Source organism: Mauremys reevesii, linkage group 12 (assembly GCF_016161935.1).
Source record: "Mauremys reevesii isolate NIE-2019 linkage group 12, ASM1616193v1, whole genome shotgun sequence".
Lineage (NCBI taxonomy): Eukaryota > Metazoa > Chordata > Testudines > Geoemydidae > Mauremys > Mauremys reevesii.
Window position 1 is genome coordinate 21,530,691 of NC_052634.1, and position 19,340 is coordinate 21,550,030.

General features: G+C 48.7%; 2 non-coding genes across 2 annotated transcripts; both read right to left on the reverse strand.

The window, feature by feature from the left end:
* Positions 1–14,065: 14,065 nt before the first annotated feature.
* TRNAR-CCU lies at positions 14,066–14,138 on the reverse strand. The gene has a single exon. It is a non-coding gene; the product is annotated as a tRNA-Arg (tRNA).
* Positions 14,139–16,265: 2,127 nt separating this feature from the next.
* On the reverse strand, positions 16,266–16,347 carry TRNAS-CGA. Its single transcript has one exon. It is a non-coding gene; the product is annotated as a tRNA-Ser (tRNA).
* Between the last annotated feature and the right edge of the window lie 2,993 nt (positions 16,348–19,340).

Here is a 19,340-nt window from a genome sequence, read left to right on the forward strand (position 1 = left end):
TTCAGGCTCCGGCTGAGCCTCTAGGGTAGGGTTGTGCACTGGTTTTTCCAGTTCAGGCCCGTTGTCGCCCTCTGGCGGTGGAGTTGTAAGCGCTGGCGTCGGTGCTGGCGCTGGTACTGCCGCTGGTTGCTCTTCCAGTTCCGGTTCTGGGACTGGATGTAGTATGGCTGCTGTAGGTGTTGGCATGGGATCCGGTTCCACCACCTCTGTCTGGGTCTCTGGTAACACAGACGGGGTCTTGGTGGATGGCTCAGGAACAGGGATGGGTGCAGCAGCTCGTCTGGCTTGGCTGCGTGTAACCACTCCCTCTGTTTCTGGCGGCTCAACGTGATGGGCCAAGTGGTTGCCCAGTATCATGGGGACAGAATAATTGTCATAGACAGCAAAAGTCCACGTCCCTGACCAGCCCTTGTACTGGACAGGTAAACGCACTGTAGGTAATGTTACAGGTTTTGACATGAAGGGGCGAACTGTCACTTTGGTTTTCGGGTTGATGAATTTGGGGTCCACGAAGGTTCGGTGGATAGCTGACACATGTGCTGCAGTGTCTCTCCATGCGATAACTTCCTTTCCGTCCACTCTCAAAGTTTCCCTAAAGCATACGGGTATTTGAGAGATATCTAATTCCGGGTTTCCTTGGTGTGCAGGTGCAAGGAGTTGGACCCGGTTCAGGTTCTTTGGGCATTTGGCTCTGATATGCCCCAGTTCATTGCATCCAAAACATCGCCCACTTGATGGGTCACGGGGTTGTGTTGGTTTACTGGAAACTGGTGAGGTAGAAGAAGAGGTAGGGTGTGACTGTGCTTGGGTTGTAGGTGTGGGCTTGATTGGCCCTCGATGGTAAGGTTTAGTCTCGGTGGGTACCTTGTGTGATTCGCTCCCTATGGCAGTAGCTTTCGTGTTGTCTACCGATGCCATCCATCTGGCTCCAATCTCTCCTGCCTCAGTGAGAGTTTTTGGTTTACCATCTTGGATGTAGCGTCTAATGTTCTCAGGAACACCATCTAGGAACTGCTCCATCATCATCAGGAGGTGTAGGTCGTCTAGCTCCTTAACCTTGGATCCTGATATCCATGAGAAATAGTGTTTTTCCAGGTAAGCAGCGTGCTCTGGAAATGACATCTCTGGTTTCCATTTCTGGGCTCTGAAACGCTGACGGGCGTGATCAGGGGTGATGCCCATTCTGAGTCTGGCCTTGGTTAGGAACAGTGGAAAGTCGTCCATCTGGTCTCTAGGCATTTCAGCTGCCACAAGGGATAATTGTCCGCTGAGCTGTGACCTCAGCTCCATCATGTATTGGTCTTTAGGAAGACGGTATCCAATACAGGCCCTCTCAAAGTTTTCTAAAAAGGCCTCAACATCATCACCTGCCCTGTAGGCGGGAAATTTTCTTCGAAAAGTTTGATCAGTAGGTGGATGGGGTGGTGGATTATGCTGCTTAGCCTGTTCTACTTCCAGAGCCTGCCTCTGGATTTCCAGATCTTTCTCTCTTAATTCCATTTGTCTGATGTGGTCTGCCTCTCTGGCTTTCTGCTCTGCCTCCATGGCTGCCATGGCCATCTTGTGTTCTCTCTCTTTGGCTTCCAGGATTTTTATTTGCAATCGAGCAAGCTCTAGTTGGTCACTTGTTTCCGTCATATCTGTGCCTTGGGGTGCTGGACACCCCCTCCCTGTTTATGATAACTTGAGTAGAGAAAGGGTAATTAATCCTGTGTATAGCAAATTGTGTGTTGCAACTCTCTATTGTTCTGTACTGAGCAACAGGGAAAATCTAAAAAACTCTCTGTCTCTCTGCGAGAAAAGACTAGTGAAAATCTCACTGGCTTCCTGGCTTCTGCATTTCAAAAGTCACAGGAAAAAAAAACTGGCTTCAGGAGCTTTCTCTCCTCGCCAAACCTGTTTTCCCTGTTGGACGGGATGAGCTCGGAGGAGCACTCCCCCCACCCAAGGAATCCTGATCACACAAAGGAGGGACACACCTCCTTGCAACCAGAGCTAAAAACCTCTGTCTTGAGATTCCTTATCTCCCCAGCAAACCTGTGAGGGCACTTCCCCCCACCTAAGGAATGCACACACTTTCTTTTCCTCCAAGGTGCTTTTCTATGCCACCCGAAAGAAAACTGCTTTTTCCTCAAGCTGCCTGTCCAAGCAACCCAAAAGAAAAACTGCTTCCAACAAAGCCTGCTGGAAACTTAATTCCCTCCAGCCAAACTGCTGAACCTGCTTCTAACAATACCACTTAGAAACAGAAGACTAGTAAACTCAACTCGTCTCTCAGGTTGCTTTCCTGCTCTAGAAGAAGAGAATAGCTTCCTTCAGTGTAGCCCAGCTGAAAAAACTCCTTCTAACAATGGGTTCGAAACTCCGCTGCCACCATGTCATGGGATCTCACCCCCACTTTGAGCTTGTGGGTTCAAAGAGGGGACCCGCAGGTATTCTCCCCCCACCCTAACCCTTAGGGTAGGATTCCTTCTCGCTGCCACCAGTCAGGTTAACGTGTCTGACGCACGGCCTGTCCCCCAAGCTTCCCCTGGGGAACCCAGATTCAAATCCCTTGAATCTCTACACACAGGAAGCAGCCCACTTCCCCTCCTCTCCTGCTCTCTCTCTGCTTGGAGACAACTCTTGTCTCCACAGAGTGGCGCCTAGCTTCCTTCCCCTGAATCCACAGGTAAGGAACTTAACCAAGTCCTGAACTTAAAAGAGTTTATTAAGAGAATAAAAGAAAGAAGAGAAAAAATACACAATCTCTATGAATCCAAGATAGACATTCATAGGGTCTAATCTTATTAATCCCTGGAGAAATTTCTCCCTTTTCCTCAGTACAAACAATACAGGCAAAATTACGAATAATCAATGCAAACACACAGAATTGCAGACACAAGATTCTTATATGCAATTACCCAGTTCTTCTAATACTCACTAGCTTGAATAGGAGAAATTAGTTCAGAAAGATGAGCAGACTTGGTTAAGCGTCTGGTCTGGTGTAGGTCCAGACGGCTAAGAACTCAGAACAAAGAACACAGAGACCCAAGTTCCCGCTCTCTGGGATTTTCAAATTCTCTTCCCTGATTGGTCCTTTGGTCAGGTGTTTCACCAGGTCTGTGTTAACCCTTTACAGGTAGACCTTAACCCTTAACTAACTACTTATGACAATTATGGTCCTAAAACCTGCAGGTATTTAAATGATTGGAATCTGTACACGCGTGAAAATTCATTTAAACAATGCCCATTAGAAGGTACCTTCAATCTAGATAAGATCATATATCTCAGTGGAGCTTTAATCACAAAGCAAAACCTCTGTCACAGTGAGAAATTTGTCTAGGAACGGGTTAATTTGAAATTCGGCTTAGCCCTGAGATAAAGGAGAAGTTGTTTTGTGTTCAAGGTCATGAATTAGTACGGACTATGCTAAGTGCAAAGAAAACTGCTTTCAGCCCCAGCTGCTTGTGGAAAATAGAGGCACTACAAGTTACAGAATTGGAATTATATTTGCAAAGCTTAACTTCCCAGTGAGATATGTGTGAGTATTAAAGTGGTTTAAGGCTTGGGGCATTCATATTTTTCCTGAGTGATGTGGGAGTGTTCCCAATACTCTCCATTGTTGTTTTATTATTTTTAATGAAGCTTTAAAATTTGGATATATGGTGTGATTTCTCTATCTACCCCCCCCAGTCCTGCAATGTCAGTTTGATCACCTGACATAAGGGATAATTAGTAACAGAAATTTGTCACAGTTTGGTGAGCAATAGAGAATTGGGAAGCCCTGTAGAATTTACACCATCTATCTGTTTTACCCTTGTTATTTTATGTTTGCTTTGTTTGGTATTGTTTAGTATTATATGATAAGGATTGTATGGTTAAAGGTGAGCTCTAATAGAATAAGGAAACACTATTTGGTTTTGGTGCACTATTTAGCTTTGGCTCTGTTTTGTTTAACCGGTTACTGATGTTTTTCTGCTCTGTTCATTTGGGCATTAGGTCTGTGAGCGGAACTGAACTTCTCGTTCGTAATTCCTCAGGGTGGAAGCCATGTGTGCGATGAAGCTCTGAGGTTGTCCTGAGATTTTACAGTCCCGCCCCCCCTGTAGCGGACAATGTAATAGAAGTAGAAAAATTTGGCTTAGACTGTAATTTTCTTTGCTCTCTGTGTAATTTTCTTTTCTGTTTAAGTGTCAGCAGACAAATGGGTGGGTCTCTGGGTAGACCCCAAAGGGGTTTGGATTATGTGTTAAGTGAATGGCCATGTATTTTTGCCCAGGTGGCAAGCCTTACTAGGAAGGACTCAGGTAGTCTTGTGAGTAGAAATGTTTTGGGGACAAGACCAGAAGGGTTGGGCTAGTTGAGTAGCCCACCCTCCTAGCTAAGAACTGGTTGTGGAACAAGCTAGTGTCCATGGACGGGACGATTCAGTGAGGAAAAAAGGATCGGGCCCAAGCGGGAGGGCAACAGACAGAGTGATTGGAAAACAGGTTGGAAACTTTTGAGGGTGTAGTGGAAAGAAGGAGTAAGTGAATATAAGCATGAGGATTTCAAATACTCAGAAGGATATTTGGAATGGTGATTTGCATTGGTAAAGTGGCTGTTGGAAGGAAAAAAGCAATTGATTTTTAAGGGAAAATGAAAAATTGACTCTGTGTTTGCTGGGGGGAACAGCAGTTGAACTTTGTTAAAATGCTAAAGAGAACAGTTTTTTGGTGTCTTTGACATGTTTGTGAATGAATTCAGGCAAAGAAATTATTAGATTGCACTCATTTGGCTATGAACAATTTTGTTAAATCAGTTGAAGAATGTATACAGTGCTATGTAATGAAATTTTATTAGGCCCTACAGGCACTATACGTGGGGATGGTATTCTTTCAGTGTTTAAAAGCAGGAGTTAACAGTAAAAAAAAAAAAAAAAAAAAAAAAAAAAAAAAAAAACAAGCCGGAAAGCATCTGTGTTAATGCAAATTAACTAACTGATAAGGTAGAGGCCGCTGAACCAGGGCTGTCTAAGAAGCACATACGAGAAAATATGGGGTAATTCCTCTGTTTTGCCTAGAATCAACAAGAGTATTTGTATATTGTAAGTATTTAACTGCCCCGAAGGGGTGGACCTCTGTTTTTGTCTTTCAGATAATCAAAGAACATTAATGCCAGCTGCACAGCATTCAACGTACTATGATTTACTGGCAGTCACAATTATGTTGTGTGTTCTATGTTCTGTTTTGTGGTGTTTTGTCTCGTGGAAAAAAAATTGTTGTGTTTAATATTTTCATGAGATGGTCTGATTTGACATCAAGCGAATATGTTGCATTGCAATGCAGATACTTGTTTTGTTCAATTTAGAATACAAAGTGTTTGGTTACATCAGAAAATGTGATATACTAAAGTCTAATACATTTTCTTAAGTAAGAGAAAGAAACTACATTGGCCAAATCTTTTAATTGAGAATTGTTGTTAAAATTTGCATACTGACAGTCTTTGGAAGCAAGGACATGAAAAGTTAACCCACTCCCCATATTGTACAAGGGATCCTTCTGGCTACCTCAGACTTTTAGCCAGAGGGCTGGGAATGGTGGATAGCTATTGGACTAGAAGTTATATTAAGTGAACTTCTCAAAGTGGGTGTGCTTGTCCTGGCTTGTTCTTCCAAAGTTCTGTAATAAGGTTATTTTAGTGAAAGGGTATATGTGGCATACATTGAATGATAATACTTCTGTACTGTATAACAGTACTGTTTATGTGTTCATGGTATGAAAAAGGTGTATAATTGAAGAGTAAAAGTTTCCTTTGTAGGTTACATGGAAAAAACAACCAGAGAATGGCTAACATGCGCTGGCCCCAGTCAAGGACACCGCTTGGCTGCTTACCAAGGGAAGCGGGGGGGAATGGTTACTCCAGTTACACGAGATTGGTGTGCAGCGGCCAGCCCACTCCTCCTTGGGACCTTTTGTAAATATTCAGATTGATTTTATTCAAATGTCTAAATGTTGTGGTTATGAATATGTATTAGTTTTAGTTGATGTATTTACCACTTGGGTTGAAGCTTTTCCCTGCAGGACAGTAGAGGTCTTTGCTTACAGATTTTGTACCACGTTTTGGCATCCCTGTGACTATCAACAGTGGTCGTGGAACTCACTTTACTGGACGGATTGTAAAGGAGTTATGTGCAACTCACTGCCCTCACCACCCAGAATCTGCTGGGACAGTGGAACGCCAGAACGGGATTTTAAAGAATAAAGTGGCCAGATGCCCTTCCTTTGGCACTGATGTGTATGAGAACCATTCCCAATCGAACGACTGGACTCAGCCCTCATGAAATTTGACAGGACACCCAATGCTGACTACCAACTGCACCCCCACTGACCCCAGCTCAGATGGACATTCATTTGCTGGATAACATAATGCTTAAATATTGTCAGGCACTAATGAAATGTGTTAAGTCTTTTTATACACAGGTGATGGAAGCACTACCAAAGGATCCTGTGCAACCTTGCCACTCGTTGGAACCAGGAGCCTGGGTCTACATAATGATCCATCAGCGAAAGTCTGCCTTGGCTCCATGCTGGAAAGGCCCTTTCCAAGTCCTGCTGACTACCGACACCGCTGTGAAGTGCCACAGACTGACTGCTTGGACCCAGGATTCTCACTGCAAAAAGACCCCTCCACATCAGGAGAATTTTCCTATTGATGATTAGCCTATTCTTTCTTCTAGTTCTACTGTGCTTCTGGACAGCAGGGAAAAAGCTCCCTTGTCCACTGACAGACCAACTGTGCCTTTAGACTTTTCTAGAAAAAGCAAAGCCATTACAGGGTGATATGTGCTGGAAACCTCTCCCCTGTAGGATGCTAAACCTTGATTGTTTTGGGAAAGAAGAAGAAACACTCATTCCACTGACATTGCCAAAGTCCAGGAATTCCTGACTGAAAAGGACACTGAGAACTGACCCTGGTGAAGAAACAAAGAATTACATACTGGCAGGAAGAAATTTGTGGGACCCATGCTTGGGACTGTGGTATTAATTGGATTTTGGGGTTTATTCTACAGGCTGCGCCCTGTGTTCTGGATAAATCCTTCAGTATGTATTGCCCTCCCTAATTGGATTTTACCTGACATTGCCCTTATCCAGTTTTCTACATACCCAGATTGCTCACAAGGGGCTGCCATTAGATTAGCACAACAAAAGGCCTGGGTTATTTCCTCTGGACAAAAAGGGAATTGACCAGATCCCTGTGGGCTGGAGCCAATAGTGTAGTAGCCATTTGGACTATTCTTAAAAGCCAGGAACATGATAAGAAATTGGGCCAACTAGAAAAGGCTACTAGCCTTGTTCTTGAAACTCAGCTATCTTCAGTACAGGCTGGAGTTGGTGAGTTACATGTCATTTCCACCCTTAGTTCTATGACCCAGAAGTTACTGACAGAGATGGTATTGCATATCACTGAGGCTGGGAAGGTATTGCAGTGGGATCTAGACCTGACTTGGCCCACTGCCCTTCCAGACACGTCAGGAGTACCATCTGATCTGTGGTCATGAAGACATACTTGGACACTTTCTGGATGGAAGTGTGGACATTCACAGTGCTCCTTCCAAGCATATGGACCGGTTAGGGTGGGTGTGGGCTCCCACATACCGAATCCTGCTGGGTCCATGGGGAGGCTGCCTGTGGGACTGTAATTGTTTACCGAGACATCTGGGGAAATTAGACCACCTGGTATCTCCAACTGATTTCTAGACAGTACCCCTAGAATGACACCTGACATTTTGGATAAAAATAGAGAGTCAATGGACATTTTGACCGTTAGAACCACCACAGCTCAGTGTATCTATGAACTGAAGCTAGGGGAAATTGTCACTGTTTATGACAATTTTTGTTGAGAGGGTGGAGGTCAAGGAACTACCCTGACGGGACACCCACTTTTTCAAGCTAATGATAGCTGTGTGTGCGTTAATGCCACCACTTTACAAGATATACATATTGATTTTACCACTGCTGCAGGCAATCCTATCATTTCCTGGCCTGCAGATAGAATGTTGCCAGTAGCTTTTAGATTTCAAGTATATTTTTCCTTGAACTAGAGTAGTGCCTGATTGGTTTCAAAATTTGCTTTCATTGTTACCAAAGGTTCAAAGAATCTCTGAATTGCAAGGGCAAATTCCCATGCTTTAGAATATATATCAAGCTGGAAGGAATGCCTTTCATACAGCTTATAGAGTGTTTACTTTATGTACTAGGTATGATGTTTTGTGCTTTGTGTTCGCAATTGTACAACAGCCCCATTATATTATTTCTATGGGATTGTTATTGTTTGTAGTGTTGTTAGTTAATTTAGGCTTATATTATTGTTGTTGTTGTTGTAAATAACGTAAGAATAGCAATACCTTTCATGTTCATGCTAATCATGCATTGTCATTATGTCCCATGATGGTTGACATGTTTGCTGTAGAATCTGAAGTCCATGGTTTCATGCGAATTGAGATTTGAAATTGTTTGTTGTACTAGAAGTACAAAAGGGAGTGTGGAAGCCAGTAAATAATTAACAAGGTTTTGAAGAGATCTTAATGAATGTTAGTTAGCATGAGTTAGGTTAACTGTGACCCTGGTGACATGAGGAAGCAAGATAATGTAAGACAGAGTGAATTGTGTGAAAGTTATTACGACCTTGCAATATGCAGTCTTGCAGTCTTGTTTTTCTAGTGAGATAGCAGAAAAGCTTATGTATAAACAAAATGTATTTGTTGCTTTTACTGTCTGTATTATTGCTAGAAATTGTCTGAAACAATGGTATAAAGGCTTGATGTAATTGTTTACCAGTTGAGAGACCTGTCCAGGACCCTGTGTCCTATGGCACTCTCTCCCTCCATTGTAATTACTGGAGAAATAATAAAGTATTTAATTTTGCTGCACCCAAACAAAAGCGAGAACTGAGTTTTCTTCGACACCTGTGAGAGGAAAACATCAGCTCACAAACACACAGACTGAATTCCCCACATTTAATCTTGCTGCACTTTCCAGAAAGTCACAAAATTCAATTCATTCTTGCTAGGACAGAGAAAAAATAAGTGACACCAAGTTTTTGGCTTGGTTACATAAAATTAAGTGTTTAATCAATATAGTAAAAAATCTGTCCTGATTCCTCTAACTAACACCACAGCGTGAAATAGGAACAGAGACAAATCTTGTCAGTGACGACTAATTTCGCAAATGATCTTCCCATTATTAATTTCCATGCTGCCCCCATTGGAGGTCTGGGCATCTCCAGTATCATTGCTCTGCATTCACCTTCCCCTTAGAATTGTTCTCGGACATTCGCCTTCCTCTGCAGCGTGGGGTTCAGGTCACTTGCTGGAGGATTCCCTGCACCTTGAAGACTTTAAGCCACGATTTGAGGACTTCAGTAACTCAGACATAGGTTAGGGGGTTGTTACAGGAGTGGGTGGGTGAGATTCTGTGGCCTGCGTTGTGCAGGTTAGACTAGATGATCATAATGGTCCCTTCTGACCTTAAGTCTATGAATCTATTAATCTTTTTCCAAATTTGGAAAATTGTGCAGTTCAGAATGTGAATAGTGACATCGTCTCCTTCCTGCACCTGCTCTACATTGCTCCACAGCAGCTTCGCCACCTGCAGAGTCACCCCAGCACGGCAGTGCAGCCGCCCAGGGTTCAGCAGGGGCCCCTGGCAAGGACAGTGGGGGTGCAGCTAACAGCCCGGTGTGCCTGGCCGTGAGGCAGCTGTAAAAAAGCAACATCCCCTCACACAAGTACAGAGACTGAATTCCCCAACTTTAACATCATGGCCCCCTGTAGAAAGCCAAACGTGTCAGTTGTATTTTCACAGGGAGATGCAAAAATCAAGTGACACCAATTTTTAAGTTGAGTAAATAAAGTTGAGGAGATAGTTATTAACCTCACAAAACTATACTAAAGATCCCTCAACATAACACCTGAAGGTGAAATATGAACAGAGACAAACCTTGTCACTAAAGGCTCATTTCCCAAACGATCCTCAAAATGTTACTAATTCCCGCCCGTCCTCCACAGGAGCTCTGTGCATTGTAACTGTTCTGCAGGCAGCTTCCCCTTCAATGCTGTTGTGGGACATTCCCAGGCCTGGAAATGTACCAACGACAGAGTTTGAAGAGCAAACCTGGCTCCCTGCACCAGGCGGGATTTGAGTGTTTTGTCCCTGTCACTTAGTCTTTGTCAACAGTACAGACGCCAGGGCAGGACTCCAGGCTGTGCTTGAGGGATCCTAGCACAGGGGCAAGAAAGGATTGTAGATTCTCACCTGTGCTCTAGAGAGGAGGTAATAAGTGAAGGGGCATTTTGACTCTGCCCCTTTTCAGTGTCCCCAGGGCTGGAATTCTACATTTCACAGGGCCAAATGAGGGGGTGATGTCACTTGGTTAATGACAACCAGTGCTCTAGGTGAGGCTTAAACTCATAATCTCAGCGTAGCTCCTCTCAGCACTGCTCTATAAGTACTGTGCGCTAACCAATTGCGCCACTGGAGCACCTATTCATAAGGCTTTTCTGAGACCCCTAGGTTGATACAGGCAAGGAGTGACCCCAAAACATTCTCAGTGGGGTTGAGAGCAGATAGCGACAAGTGGTGTATTCGGTGGGGTGGTTTCATCTTAAGGGTTCCAGGCCCCATTTGACCCTTTTGTTCTTCCCTGTGTAATAACAGAGCTGATTAAGACTCAATGGAGAGTCTTGCTGCAGACCGACAGATCTGAAATCACGGATAACCAGCTCTAAGCATTAGTCCTGCTTTGGGACAGTGAAGTGCAGGGCCCCAGGGGTGCTTGAACAGGGGGGAACAACACCCTAGGACTTTAAAAAATGGGAGGGCTCTGCCTTGCCACTTTCTAATGGCGAGTGAGGGTGGGGAGGGGATGGAGAGCAGTGAGCGTGAGGAGGGGTCTTGAGGGATGAGGCAGCGCAGGAGCGGGGCCTTGGGGAGAAGGGGGGGCAGGGGCGTTGCCTCGAGTAGAAGGGGTGGGGCTACTCTTCAGGCTCGGGTGGCCACTAATTTTAGGCAGGGCTGCCCGGGGGGGCAAATGGGGCAATTTGCCCCAACCCCCGGACCCCACAGGGGCCCCGCGAGCCCTGGCCAAGAATCCCTTCCCTGGCTAGAGGCGCCTTTTTAATTTGTATTCATCCGGCAGCAGTCCGGGTATTCGGTGGCAGTTCAGTGGCGGGTCCTTCAGTGCTGCCGAAGACGCGGAGCGAGTGAAGGACCCGCTGCCACTGAAGACTTGGATGCCGCCCAGTGAGTACAAGTGCCGCAGCGAGTGGCGCCTTTTTTATGTCCGCTCCCCCGCTTTGCCCCAGGCCCCCGAATCCTCTGGGTGGCCCTGCTTTTAGGGAGCCTGTTCTGCTCCTGGTGGGACCACAAGACGTCCCAGAGCAGAGAGGGTGGCCAGCAGAGCGGTGACAGGGGGGAACGGCAAGTGGCCGGCAATGTGGCCAGACAGCGAAGGGAGAAAGGGGCTTTCCCCCCGGGAGGTGAGAGGTGAATTCTGGGTTTTCACTGACCCAGGCCAGCAGCTGTGGGTGAGGTGCAGTGAAGGGAGGGGCACATCCACAGAGCTTCTGGTGTCTGGATTTAGGAGCCCGAGGCAAAAGGCCACTGCCCAGCGCACTGTGGGGTGGGTGTTTTGCTCATAGTGTTGTGTTATGAATCCTGATTGTGGTGTTTTCCCAAGTTAATACAAGGTGATTTTCCTCCTTTTTCTTAAAGTTTCTTTTCTACACTCAGTGGTTGTGAGTGGGGAAAGTATCGCCTCTTAGAGGCACCCAGTGGCCAGGGTTAGTTTCCCCAGGTTATTGGGTGGGGGCTTAAGCAGACTGTGTGTTGTGTTGTTGAAGAGGAGCCCCAAGCACCCAAACAGGGAATTGTAACTTCAACCTTCAGAGTAAGAGCCAGAGGTGCTGCCAGCTGACCTAGCCAGGCCGCCTAAACGTATTAACCCCTTTCACCGCAAGAGCAAACACACCGGGTACTTCTGTGCTTCTCAGCAGCTGGGAAAAAGCCTCTTGGGGGAAATATCTCCTGCCCCACCGCCAAAAGGAGCCCCTTGAGTGGGAACGGTCAGAGGGCTGGCCCTGCTTTCCTACCGCCTTGTGATGCTGGCCGCAGAACGAATGCTGGTCTGTGAGTGGCCTTCAGCGGGGGTTTGGCATGCCAGGGAGCCATATCTGCCTTCTCTCAATGGGTCAATTGTACAGCTGATGTTCCTTAATGACCCATCAAACAGGCTAGACAGAACTGACACCAACTTGTCTGGGGTGTTCCCCGGAAGCAGAGCACAAGTTTGAAATACGAGCAGCATACAGCCAATATTCATAAAGTCAGCTACAAAAATGATACACGTCTAGAGATAGCATCATTAGAATCAGCCAATCAGAACCTCGCCGTAGACCCCTTACACAACAACCTTTCTACAATATTGGCTGCAAATATAGAACAGTGGTCGCAACAGTGATCTGTACAGTTACAGATTATGTCAATAACGTCACAGGAGGTGACACGGCATCAGTGAGACTGATACTGGAATACTGCCTCCAGTTTTGGTGTCCTCATTTGAAAAAGATGTTGTGAAATTGGAGCTGGGGCAGCAAAGAGCCACCAAATGTTCTGAGGGCTGGAGAAAAATGCCTTCTAGTGAGCTATTGAATGAGCTCAACCTGTTTAGCTTATCAAAAGAAGATTGGCAGGTGACATCAATGAAGTGTTGAAGTGCCTTAATGGAGAGAAAATATTGGGTATTAAAGGGCTCTTTAATCCAGCAGAGAAAGGCATAACAAGAGCAAATGGCTGGAAGGTGAAAAGAGACAAATTCATATTACATCTAAGGCACAAATATTCAACAGCGAGCATGATTCACCACAGGAACAAGCTACCAAGGAAAGTGGTGGATTTGCCATCTCCTGATGTCATTTAATGAAGGCTAGATGCCTTTCTGGAAGCCGGCTTGTGTCATACAGGAGGCCGGTGATATGCAGGGGGTCAGATTAGATGTTCTAATCGTCTCTTCTGGCCATAAAGTCGACTAATTTCTGAATAACTGAGTGTAGCATTGGGAGCAGCGTCTGATGTTTTCCTGTCTAGCCGGCTTGCTTCCTAGAACGAACGCTCCTTGAGTGGGGTGATCCACAGGGAGTAGCTCAAACCTCCAAAGTGCCTGGCCAGGGGCAGGACATTAGCACAGCAAGGGAGGGTGTGGCAGTGACATCACAAAGGCCTTTGCAGGACCTCAGACTATTGGTCAACGGTGGTGGGAGGTGGTGACCTCACAGAGAGATGCTGACATCAGCCAGGCAGGACAGCCCTCCACCACCATGTGCAGTGAGTAGGGACACAGTGAAGCACATGCCGCACTTGCTGGCTCAGCCTTGTGCATGGTGGGGTGGCCACCTCCCTGTTGATGAGACCTGGTCCCACCGTCTCCATGGAGCTCCAGGCTGCCCTGCTGCCATCCCTGTCTGTGTTGCCTTCTCTAGCAGTTGACTGGAAGGTGAGCATTGGCTGCATGCCATGTAGCCATGTTGTCTCCAAGGGCGAAAGCAGGAGGAATGGTACCTTCATAGCCCACCCAATATTCCATATCATAGTTAAGGAAAATATTTCTCAATGACCTCTCAGTAAAAGATCAGAAGCAGCCAGTGTCCGCATCAGTCTACGAGCATTGGTATTTTCTTGAAATTTGTCAGACCAACCTAACTAACACCTAACACACATTTGAAGTTCTTCTTTTCACACTGTTGCTCATTCTCAGGTTTTGCTTTGTCTCCAGACAGATCCATTCTCTTTCAGGACAGCCTTGCTCTTTCTGTCTGTTTCACTCGCTGAGGTGTCGGAGTAAACACTCCCCTTCCTTCTATTCTCAGACAAACACTAGTATTAACTGTTTGCTACTGATGGGTCTAGACAGCATTTGTCAAGTGGAAGATACCGTTTCTGGGGGATTGCTCCCAAGATCCAGTACTTTGGGTTCAAACGTCTCCCAGCTTCCTTGGTGAAAATAGCACCAAGGCTTCTTTGCAATGTACAAGAAGAAAGGAGTTTTTCACCCCAGATGGGACTTGAACCCACAATCTCTGGCTTAGGAAGCCAACGCCTTATCCATTAGGCCACTGGGGCCCTGAAAACCAGTGGAAAGAGGGATGGAAATTCCCTCTCAGGATTGCACATTCCTCACATTCAATCAGAAGTCAAATACACCAATTAATCGCCTTACAGAAACGTCTGCATTCCCTGGCAGCGAGGCAACTGGGCAGGTCGCTGACAGAGCTGAGCACCACCTTTCTGCCAGCCATCTTTAGAGAAGAACCCCACCGTAGAGTCACCCCTCCCTCCTTCAGCACCTCCACGTCTGTGGCTCTGAGCGGCAGTAGGATGATTAGCGGGTGAATCCGGGGCTGGAAGGGGGGTAAGGTCGGCCTGTAAGAAGTAACCAGATGGGGCAGACCCAGGGGGAGGCTGTGGGCTGCTGGTTGGTTGTTGGGATCCGAGCTCTAGATCAAAGCTGCACAGCGACCTGACACCCAGGGTTATAAGGCCGAAATAGTGACCCCCTTACTGGCCTTGGTGACCCCCAAACCCTTGTTACTAAGGGCATTGAGGAGTCTCTGTCCCTTAATAACTTCTGGGAGCTCCCCAGCAGGCTGTGGGCATCAGCCGCCTCCTGCCTCACAGGTTAGACTCTTGGTGCTGTGCCAGCCGCCCCCTCGCTTGCAGGCCCAGTGTAAGAAGAAGGAGGCCTGGTGCTGGCAGAAGAGGGTTTTGATTGATCGATCTCTGTGTTATGGGCACAGGACGCTTCCACTCAGTAGCACAGCTGGGGGGGGAGCAAGGGGAGCAGCTAAGGGCGTTGGGTTCCTCCGGTGGGGGTGTGGAGCAGCCGTTCGTTTTCCTGTTCGCACTCCTCTGCGGTGTGAAAATCGGGGCGGGGAGGCAGAAGCCCCACTTCCCTCCCGAAATGACGCCCAGTGGGGGAAGCCAGGACAACAGAGTGGGGCGGCAGGTGGTGGCTAGACTCTCACCGCCAGGGTCTAGTCTAGCTCAGGGTCCAGCTCAACTTCCTCCCCGCGCCACTGGCCCCCAGTCCCCTTCCACCACCAGGTCAACCCGGGCACTAGGGCAGGAACAGGGTGAGGCAGCAAGTCAAGCTGAGCAAGGCAGGCAAAAGCGAGTCTTGTCTTCATGGGCCACTCACAATGACGTCCTTTTTGTGTGCAACTGCTGCAAAAACATCCCGAACAGAGAAGCAACAGGCCAAAACACTGCCACACAGCTGCCAATGTAGCTCAGTTGGGAGAGCGTTAGACTGAAGATCCAAAGGCCCCTGTTTCAATCCCAGGCTTTGGCAGGCCCTTTCATCCCTCTTTGTGCAGGGGGGGCTTGTTTTCTGGGAGGGCAGCAGCACCTTTATCTGGGGCAGGTACCTGATTTTGAGCTCCCCAGCAGGACAACAGAGAGCATGGGCTTCTCCCCCTAGTTGGCCCACCTGACCTATAAGGATGGGAGATGGGAGCTGTCTTTCCCACATGACTTATTTGTCCACCCAAAATGGCAGGACGGCCCTCGGAGATGGTGCCAGAGGGGGCAGGGACTTGGGAGGAAAGCTCCTCTGCAAAGCTGAGTGACGACAGTGCTGGGGAAGGGGCATCTGGCACCTGGAATATGGCAGGGATTCAGAGGCCCAAGAGGAGGCACTTGATGTTAAGGTGTGAAAGGAAAGATCCATGGTAGGAACTGGCTCCCTTCCTCTGGACCACACAGTGTTTGGTGTTGGGGCGGATTTTAATTGTCTCAGCCGTCCCGTTTTCTCAACTGTGAGAGGAAACGTTTTTACAATGAGCACTACCTGGTGCAGGTCTGTAGCGAGGTTGGCTTAGAGGACTTGTTTCTCCATAGCAGAACCAGTGGAGGGTGGGCGGTAGCCTCCTAGTCCTCTGACCCAAGCTCACAGCAGCTGCAGAGGGGATACACCTTTCTGCAGGGACAGACCAGGAGTCGCACTGACCGGATTTACGTGAAGGAGAGCACGTCAACATGGCTAATCTATGGGGCACCAGGTGAGTGGCAGAGGTTTCAGGTACTGAGAGTTTGCCTGACCCCTCAGGGACACAGTGTGAGGGGGTGTCCCAGGGATCTCTGTGAAAGGAGCAGAACAGGATTTACTTGGGGTGGGAAGAGAATTGAGAGTGTCTCAGGGGGTTGTACAGAGGTATTGCCCGGGTGAGAGACTGGCTAAAACACAGGCCTCGCTGTGAGCAGGATTTGAACCTGCGCAGGGGAACCCTATTGGATTTCGACTCCAACACCTTAACCACTTGGCCATCACAGCTGTGAGGACAAAATTGCCCCAATGCCAGAGAAACTGGTAAAGAATCACAATGCCCAGGTGTGAAGTCATCTGAACTACAGAATTCCCACCACAAACCTGGCCCCCAAAGCACAGGGGGGATTGGGGGTTTGTTCTCTTTGCTTAGCCATGTGCAGTCGCACAGAGAGCGGGTTTAAAAGTCTCCCCTCCCACAGAGCGGGAAGGGGAAATGATTCTCAACTTGAAGCCTGAGGTGAATGAGGATGTCTGGACCAAGGGGCCAGGGACTGGCCTTTGCTAGAGAAACCACTGTCAAGTTTTAGCCAATTAGGACAAGTCAGCAAATAAGAACAACCTCAGGTCTCAGTAGCTGCTGCAGGTAGCAAAGTCCTACAGGGAGCAGTTTCTGGCACTACACCTGCGCAGCTCTGCTTCCTGGCTCTTCTTGGGCTCCTGCTCTCTCCTTAGCTCTGCCCCACTCTGGCCCAGGCAGCTCCAGCTCCCACGGAGGATGGGACCCCCTGGCCTGGTGACTCCCCCATTACACTGCCTGGCCTGTCAGTGCAGCTAACTTGGAGCTTTGGTCTCTCCCCATTGCCCAGGGGACTGTCAGTCTCAGGGTCCTGATTCCCCATTGGCCCTTCCCCCGGGACTGGGAACTAGCCAACCAAACCCCGCCCCCCCCACGCTAAGTTTTAGTAATGGGCCAAGAGCCCCCTTACACAAGCCAGCCCCGTGAGGGTCACCGATGTGCAGAGAGGGCAGCATGAGCTGGTCCCATGGTGTAATGGGCAGCCCTCACGACTCTGAATCCTACAATCTGAGTTCAAATCTCAGTGGGACCTTGTGGTAAAGCCCTGGAGCTCCCAGTGTTCAACTTCCCTGTCTCCAGTTGTGCAAGAGCCAGTCTTTCCCCTCCTGCTGGGTGACTCACATCTCCTAGAGCCAGGTCTCTGGCTGGGGTGGCCACAGTGGGTTGGGGCTCTAGAACTTGTTACCCTGACAGTTGGGATCCTTGCTGCTTCACCTGATGCCCACAAGTTTGGCCCTGGTGCTTCCTGCCACACTTTTCCTGGGGCCCACATGGTGCTTGAAGAAAGGAGGGTCAGGGCTTGGCAGGAGGGAAGAAGATTCCCAGGCTGGAGCCCCACACACCTTCCCTCCTCCTCTGGGCACCTAGAGCAGAGGCGGCCCAGCTCTGTCTGCTGGATACCTGGGCAGAGTAGGTGAGTTCATGTAAATACAGTCTGGTCCCAAAGCCTCCCCCAACCCTGGCTCGTCACTAGCTGTCAGGGCAGAGCTCATCCACACCTTGCTTCCAAATCATCATTTGAAATTCTGAGGTTGGCCAACATTGCCGAAGCCAATGCACCGACATTGTCAGCAAACACAACAGCTGGGTGAGGAAACCCGGCTTTGTCCAGACTTTTCAAACCTATTTTACTTTCTCAGGTACAAGTATTTGTCATACGTTGGAGCTGCTTTTAAAGTGTTTGTTAACGTTGCAATTTCCATTTAGATTTGCAACCAATGACAACATTGGCAGCGCTGCATGTAACTACCTGACCACTGGGGGGGGGGGGGTGTTGGGGAAATTCGGGGAAGGGGGTGCACAGCCCCCTGGCTGGGGGGCGTATAGGGAATGCCCAGTTTCACTGAATTGAGTCTCCTACTGCAGCACCTCAGTAGGTCACATCAGAGAGGAGCTGCAGTGTCTAGGCAGTGGGATGCCTGTGCCTTTAAGAGCCCAGCCCTGGGAAGCCCATGCTGAGAGGTGCTGCCTGTGGGAGGGGAAATAGAAAAGCCCCTCTGCTCCCCCCACCCTGTTTTTGCAAACACTGGAGTCTCAGCCCCCCGGGGTAACTGTTACCCCTCTGCTCCTGCCTGTGCCGGGGTTTAACCCTCTGGCAGCGCCTCCCCCTGGGCTTAACTCCGGCTCCTTCCCCCCTCCCTGACTTTGCCCTTCTGCCCCTCTCCTAACTCTGCCTCCAGCTGCTTGACCCCCGACCAGTCAATTTTCACCCCTGCTCAGACCCTGGCCACCCCCTCCTCTGATTTGCCCCCTTTGCTCCTCATTAATCCCTGTAAAAAGTAGGGTGGGTGCTGGGTCCCATTCTCTGGTCGGGGGAGAGGGACTGGGCTCCTGGCCCCTGCCTGCCCAATGCTCAAAGCGCCCCACGATCTTGCGGATGTTTGCTGAGTGCTGCAGGGTCACCTGCAGGGCAAGAGAGACGCGGTTAGGAGGTGATGCAGCCAAAGATGCCTCACCCAACACTGAGATGCAGCCACCTCTGGGGTGGGTTGCACAAGTCAGCAAATGAATTTGGAACAGGAAACACACTGAAAGGACCAAGGCAGATGCAGGAGGTGGAGAAAAAGCAGGAGCCCTGGATCCCAGCCCTGCCCCTCCTCCACTCTACCCCCTAACCTCCGCTCTACTCCCAGAGTTGGGGGGAGAACCCAGGAGTCCTGGTCCCCAGCCTTGCCCACCCCCATATTTTGATATGGCTCCATCCAACAGCTGCCCCCCCCAATTGCAGGGCAGTGCCATGGGGCACACCGGGGCCTGCCTGTTTGCACAGGACGGGTGACACCAGTGCCCCAGGGTGGGGAGAGATGATGCTAAGGGAGAAGCAGGCAGCAGACACCCCCACAACAGAGAAAGACGTGCTAGAGGGCGCCGTGCTGCAAGGAGTGAGGGGGGTTGGCAGGGAATGGGAGGATCTCCCCTCACAGCGGGTGTATCTGTCTCCCCCGCAATTCCTCCCCAGCCCTATCCTGGCCCAGGCTAATCCCGGCCCAGCTACCAGGGTTACATTTGGCCTGGATTCCCCAGCTGCTGGGGGAGGGGCGTGGGGCTGGGGACCATGAGCCTCTACTCCCCCTTCCCCCGACACAGCTGCATGGGAACCAACCAAAGGAGCCTGCAGCACTGCTGCCTAGAGGAAACTGATGCACCAGCCAGTGACAAACACATCATGGCTCTCCTCAGCCTCATCCTCTTTTCCAGATAC